Below are 7,369 nucleotides of genomic sequence, written 5' to 3'. Positions count from 1 at the left end.
AGAGTGGAGTTTAGGGCTGTTGTACATAGGGTTGCTATGAGTCGCAAGCGACTCGACGGCACATAACAACAACAACATCTATCTATCTATCTATCTATCTATCTATCTATCTATCCATCTATTTTTACTTTCTAAAGAGAAAAGCAAACTGGCTGGATGAAAAGGTTGGACAGGGAGGAAACTGCAACAATGAATGAATGGATGGAAGTCTCTGTAAACTTTCATTAAAATAAAATAAAAAATAGAAAATAAATCATAAGATATAATTAAAAAATAAATATTGACACATAAAAGAAAACTAGAAGACGAATATGTCCAGATATCAAATTGAAATAACTGGATTTAAGTGTTCTCATATAGGGAGTTACAATTTTAACTCAGTGGTGTGTCTCTCAATCTTTTCTATTTCCAATGGCTCTATGGACAAATGGTGAATAATCTCCTGTGCAATTTACAGTCTCAGAGATCTGTTTAGGGCCAGGTCTGAGTAGGCTTCAATTTTATGACAATAATATTTAGTTGAGTTTTACATAATAGGTATTCAATTAATACACTTAGTAAATAAATGTATTTGAGGAGAAATTAATGTTTCTATCAACTCAAGTAATTTTTATCACTCAGAACATAGTCCTAGCTGACACTCTAGTGGCCTTTTGGAGACTGTGAATCACATGAGATGAGTTTGTCCATCTTTCTCTAGAGAAGTGGCTGAGAGATTAATACTGGCAGAGAGGCACTGCCTTTGGCACAAAATGGGGAAAACAATATTACACTAATGGTGGAATTGAGGGGACATTTCCATGTGGTAAATCCAGGTTCTACTCCCAGATAAGGCATATTATGCACAGCAAACAACTGTCTGTTAGTGGAGTGGATGCTTACATGTAGTTGTGATGTTAAACAAGTTTCAGTGGAGCTTCCAGACTGAGAAACTGAGAAGAAATGTCTGATGATCTACTTCCAAAAATCAGTGAAAGAACCACAGCACTATGAATTATATTGCCTAAGTGACAATTGATTATGACAAGGGAGGAGGACCTGACAGCATTTTGTTTCATAGTGCATGAGGTTGCCATGAATTAGGGCTAACTGGATGGCAGCTAACAGTGGCAGATAGTAGAAAACTCAGGAGCATTCCCAGATGTTATTAATATTGATAGTGGATGAAATGTCTGTCTTCACTGGGAAAAGTACCAATAAAAGGTACGAGAAAATGTACACTGGAGAAAAGCACTATCATTGATTTTATGCATGCAAATGTGTTATCTTTTATTTTTCTTTTTTTCCTCACTCTCCTTTTTACCAGGAATAAATATAACTCCATGTTATTTGCTCTCATGCCTCCTTGAATAACTTGCTGTACTAAAGCATATGGTAGTATGGGGCGTGATGTGCAATTCGGAATTACCATATGCACAAGATAACCACAGGAGTAGGTGGAAAACATGAAATCTTCTCTGCATTAATGCATAGTGAGGATAAAAAACTCAGAAATGAGATATAGAGAAAGAAAATCAGTATGGAATATTGTTCTAAGACATGTTTGATTCGGAGATAGAATTTATTTGCATGAGGGCTATAATTTTTACGCAGGTTAGTGCACTTTTAAATTTTAATGAGCAGACAAAAGTGATTCAGGAGTGTGAAGAGTGGAGACAAGTTGCAAAGCTGCAAGTGTCGGTTTAAATAAAGATTACAAGAGAAAGCAGAATCCGACAGAGGAAGCTGAAATTATGATTATACATTGAGTAGCATAGGAAATCTCTGTGAAAATATGACAAAGGAGTGTTAGACTTTAGTGAAAGAAAAGAAAATTCTTTCAAGAGCAAAGGCAATTAAAAGAAATATTTTCTCCAAGAGAATAACTTCACTAGGCACTTGGGTAGCAAACAGTGAAACTCCACATGTAGTGACAGTCTTTGGCTGAGTTGTTAACTAAGAAAGAGTTTATGAAGCGAATTTGGGTTTTCTCATACCCGACTGGAAACATTTGGTTCCTGAAAAGATTAGAGAACTCACTTGATTAACTTCTTATTTCTGCTGCTGTAGCACTCAATGTTTATCTCAGATCTGTTGTTGTTATGTGCCTTCGAGTTGCCTGTGACCCATAGCCACTCTATGTACAATAGCCCTAAACCCTGCTTTATCCCCTACCAATCTTATTGTCTCTGACACACTTATCCCCATTATCCATCACTAAATCAATCTATGTCATAAAGGGTCTTCCTTTCTTTAGATTTTCTTTCATTATCCATAATATTTTCCATCAATCTATCCCACAATAAGAAAGTGCAATGGCCTAAATCCATAGAGTGTCATGCTGTTAATCTAAAGGCTGTGCTTCTCTCTCTCTTGGGTTTGAATGTACCAGCTTCTCTGTAGAAGATAGTTTTCTCCTCCTATACAATTACAGCCTTGGAAATTCAACAAAGTGTTACTAAGAGTCAGCACTGATTCTATGACAGTGAATTTGATATTAATTGAGTACACATTACTCTCAGTTTTTTTAAAAGCAGAAATATTGCCTTTTACTTTTAGGCCTTTGTTGTCTATGACATACAGTAATGCCAAATGAGTGGAAGGGTAGATAAACAAGCATGGCTAAAGTTAAAGTATGTCATTTACTAATGTTGATCAGTGCAGATGGCTTTCTTTGTTCAGTATGAAAGTTTACATCACACACTGTACGATCATGAGGGGAAAAAAAGATTAATTCCATAATGTTTTACTGTCTGTTGTCAGAATTCAAAATTGATGCTTTATCAGACTCTGAATTCTGTGAGTTATAAGGTAATTTTTAAATGATTGTAGTGTCGACAGGAGCCTAAATTTAAAATGTTTAGAGCGCATATCATTTTACATGAAAACAATTTGCTGGCAAATATGTTTTTTTCAAACTAATATCATGATCTTACCTAATCTACTGTACCTGATTTAAAAAGCAGAAGATGATGTGGAATGGTCTGGCTGGAAACTGAATGGTAAAACATATCAATAAAGCAATATGTATAAGTGTCATCCCCTTCCTAAATAGCATGCCTCTGGAAACTGTGAACTTTGATAAATGGCTTATAAATGGTTTCAGAAAGGCTTCAGGCCTTTTATTGATGAGGTTGCTATGAGTCGTATTCAACTCAACAGCAGTCAACAACAACATGTATGACATACCAATTGAAAGATGGGGCTTTTTTTTTAATACCTACTAAGCCTTATATTGGAGATCCAGTGGTATAAAGGTTAAAGGGCTTAGCTACTAACCAAGATTGTTAGTTCAAACTGACTAAACACTTTTTGGGAAAACGTTCTAACAGTCTGTTTTAATATAATGTAAGATATAAAGCTTGGGAAAACTTTGGGGCAGTTCTACTTTGTTCTATAGTTTCTCTTCATATTGAAACAGACTTGAAAGCAGTAGATTGAGTTTTAGTTTTGGACTTATATTTTCCATACTGAGAGTTATTCTTTCTGTGTTAATTTTTCCAAATAATACTTATTGCAAATATGTCATCTATTTCAAAGGAGCAGAAATGGCACTTTACTTTCCATTTAAGACTTAGAAAACTTCAAACTCTCAAGAGATATCACTGATACAGGTTTTGACACACAGAGAGAAATTACTCCCTTATACCTCCAGGGTCTCTTTTCATTTCAAAATATGATTATCATTCATAATAGGAAAACAAAGAAATAAATTTCACTAGATTTTTTTTTTATTTTTAAGTCTTTTTAAACACAGATTAAACACTGTCTTTGATTTTATAATATAGAGAAATAACCATAGCATATAAATTTTTAAGAATCCACAGTACATTTTATTTGATTCTCAAATTAGCATAATGCATTGCTTTTTTATCATCCTTTATTTCAAGGAACATACACCTTAAAGAATTTTGTCTTTGCGTATTTCTTTGCTCTCCCTACATAGCTTGGAAGAACACACTGTGAATGCTGGCAAGAGACGCAGTATAAAGCATTACAGTGCAAGATATTGCCTCTGGCTCAAAATGCACACTACCTTAATACCTCATTTATTTTCCTACTGCCCACAGACAATCTGTAAGTGCTAAGCATAATTCACTTTATCTGCACTAGTTCACTAATCCTTCTGCATTAGCACTTTTCAAGGCATTTATTGTTGGCAATTGTCTTCCAGGCAGGAGGCACTTCAAGTTCTAGATGCCAAGGAGTTAAAGTGGTATAGGATTATTAAATCACTGAATTTCCTATGTGAAGCGATGCGTGGGTAAATAAATCCCTTTGCTTATGCAGATGTGGTCTGTTAGATATTCTTGCAGAGTTCGTCATCATTAAAGATTGTGGAAGCAACTTTGCCAAGCATATAATGCTTTGTTTATCTTCATGGCAAATCCAGTATCAAAGCTAGAAAAGTTTAAAATTTATGAAAAGGTATTAAAGTAGAATATAGACAAGGTAAGCAAGTTTATGTACCATGAAGTTTTTTCTTTGCCACTCACTAGTATTGCTTTGGATCGATGGTTGCAGGATTTCTTTTTTTAAAATTAAGTCTTAGCAACATTTATTCGACTAATATATTTTGCAGAAGTCCAGCACTTAAAATGTATAAAATGTGCATGAAGATGTTTTCTCTGTTTGAAACACTTGTGGACAGTCAAAGGTTCTTTCTATTTGGTCTTCGTTCCTATTTATTAGTCTTAACTCACAAACAGGTATAATGTTCCAAGTAATATGTAGAGCACAACATAAAATACCTCAGCATACCATAAAGTATAGAGAAAAAAATTGAGTTGAATAATATGGTCAAATTCACTTTTAAATAGCCGATTTAGCAATAACACAATAATTTTAATTTTTTGCTATTTAACTAAGTTAACAAACATATTTTCATAGTGTATTAAGCAAAGTATTTTATGCTAATAAAATGAGATGTACTTAGCATAATTAAAAGATTTATGTGCTTAATATTTTATTCAGCATTGGATTCAGGAATATTGACAATGTAGTGAGGTTTTGGCTATAAAGAGAATGTTGTTGTTATTGTTATGTCATTGAGTCGCTTGAGAGTCATAACGACCCCTATGTACAAGAGCCCTAAACCTTGTTCTATCCTGTGCCAACCTTATTGTCTCTGACACACCTACCTTCATTGCTCCAGTGACTGAAACAATCTATCTCATTGAGGGTCTTCTTTACTGTGCTGTCCTTTCACCCACCCAAGCATGATGTTTCTCTCCAAGGACCGGTCCCTCCTTGTAATATGTCCAGAGTATGTCAGATGAAGCTTCCGAATCCTTGCCTCCAAGGAACAGCCTGGTTTCACCTTCTTAAAGATGAACCTGATTGTTCTCCTAGCAGTCCATAATATATTCAACACTCTTCTCCAGAACCATATCTCAAAGACATAAAAATAAAATAAATAGAAAAAATATAGGAATGATAGAATGTAGGAAGATAGAATTCGAAATTTAAGCTCAAGTAAATCAAACAGGAAATCTAAAATATCTTGGCGGAGAAATAACTGTCAATATACAACAGTAGACAAAGACAGTAGATAAGGATTCAGTAAGCATGCTCAGAAAAAAGTTTATATCATTTTTCCCCCGGTGGTTTTTCTGAAGTTTGCAGAAGCACACATAGCATAATAAGTCATAAACTCAACATACTATTTAAAAACAAATAAAATAATTATGATTCATTGGAAATAATAATGTCTATGAATTAGATACTATAGAGGTACACTTTATAAAGTACTGAAGAAACATTAGAAAGAGTTTAAATGAGTGATACTTTGAATTTAGGGATGTATGATTCTTAAGGTTGCATGTTAACTTGGTTGCCTAGGATTGGCTGGTTTAGCATTTATAATTAGTCATTCCTTTGATGGAGTTTTATGTAATATAATTTTTTTTATAGGATATGCTGTGAGTGGTCAGTTGGTTGGTAGGAGTTTCATCAAGGATATGGCCTGGAAAGAATATATAAGGAAGTCTGGAAAAGATTGTTAATTTTATACTAGATCTAGATCATGCATTTGTCTTGTAGTAGGCAAATCTTATCTACCAGCAGTTGCACAGGAAAAAGATGGTCAACCTCTTCCCATGCAATTTAAAGCCTTCAGAAAAATATGTTATAAGGTCAGCTAGGAATTTATCCCAAAACAATGTTTTAGTTCAATTAGAGTGGGGTAACCTAATTATTTATACATTTGTTAGTTAAAATGGCTGTCAATTTACTATATTCATGCTTCTGTTTTACGTTCAAAACTACTTTTTACAGAAAGAAAAGCAATAATCAAATAAAGAAAGGAAGAAGAAGATGCACACGTTAATCTTCCACTCCAGAGTAAAATTCTAGGATGCAATTCTAGTAAAGGACAGTTTACTTTTAAAAATGGAACAATAAAGTTATATAAGGGAATGGAGGTGAACCTTGTAACTCCATGATTTGGACATTATTCCACAGCTAAATAAGTCTATGGTTTGGGGATAGATGTGGAGTTCTAAGACAACAAACTGGTCCTATCCTCTGTAACTTCCAAAGGTTTCTTTTGTTTGAATCTTGACTCCAACCCATTATATTGGGGCAAGCTTTCTAGCTTCTATGTGACTTATTTTGTTGTAAACTATAGACAATATTGGCATCAATTTCCTGAGGTCATTGTAAAGATTAGATACATTGATATAGGTACAATTTCATGACTGCCACTGAACACTGCAAGGACTTGTAATTATTATTGTCATTACTTATGCACATTGTGGGTTCCCATTTGCTGAATTAGGTTTACTCCTCTGGAAAGAAAAGGTGAATCATGATGTGTACCTCCCAGAATTCCTCTAAGTACCTAATTAAACGATGCATGTTTATTTGCGGGAACCCAGAATGTATTAAGGAGTGCATAAATCAGAGGATTAGTAGTAGTAATAACTGTAGCTGTAGCTGTGGTGGCTGAAGTGTGTTTGAGTAATGGGATATAATCAGAGTGGCCAGTGCATGATCATTAAATTGTGATACAAAGTTGAAAATAGAAAGCTTTAAAGAAAGAAAAAGAGTCTCACAGCAGGACAAAATTTTTCATTCACTATTTCTCGCAAGGGTAAGTCTATAACAATTTCTAAGTGATACAAGAAAAACAAAAATAATTAATTTGCATAGTCACATGAGAACAGAATAAGAAAATATTTAATGATTTTCCCAGTTAAACTAAAAATTTATAGATCCTGAATGCAAATTTTGCATATGAACTATATTTAGAGTACGTAAGAGTTGTTGTTGTTGTTGTTGTTATGTGCCGTCGAGTCGTTTGCGACTCATAGCGACTCTATGTACAACAGTCCTAAACCGTGCTCTATCCTGTGCCAATCTCATTGCCTCTGACACACCCATCCCGATT

This window comes from Elephantulus edwardii, unplaced genomic scaffold (assembly GCF_000299155.1).
Source record: "Elephantulus edwardii isolate Elephantulus edwardi_28Jun2011 unplaced genomic scaffold, EleEdw1.0 scaffold00010, whole genome shotgun sequence".
NCBI lineage: Eukaryota > Metazoa > Chordata > Mammalia > Macroscelidea > Macroscelididae > Elephantulus > Elephantulus edwardii.
This window is presented reverse-complemented; position numbering follows the sequence as displayed.